The following is a 218-nucleotide window of genomic DNA, read 5'->3' on the forward strand; positions in this document are numbered from 1 at the left end:
GATTATTTTTAAACCTTTTTTTTGATTAAAGCTTTTTTAAATACATTCGGGCCTTTTCCCGGGATTCCCAAAAACCCCCCCTTTTTTTGCTTCAAAGGGAATTTTTTCCAATGGTTCCCCGTGGTTATTTTAATGCCCCTTTTTCCTCCCCCCCCCCCTAATGGGGCCCCTTAAATTTTTGGGGAACTAACCCTTTTTTTTTGGGGGGCCCCCCCCAA

At 43.1% G+C, this 218-nt stretch overlaps 1 protein-coding gene across 1 annotated transcript in view; it reads right to left on the reverse strand.

Moving 5' to 3' along the window:
* Positions 1-218, reverse strand: part of LOC119592917 — a gene marked incomplete at both ends in the record, with an annotated part of 8,782 nt that overhangs the window by 8,049 nt on the left and 515 nt on the right.

This window comes from Penaeus monodon, chromosome 31 (genome assembly GCF_015228065.2).
Source record: "Penaeus monodon isolate SGIC_2016 chromosome 31, NSTDA_Pmon_1, whole genome shotgun sequence".
Taxonomy (NCBI): Eukaryota; Metazoa; Arthropoda; class Malacostraca; order Decapoda; family Penaeidae; genus Penaeus; species Penaeus monodon.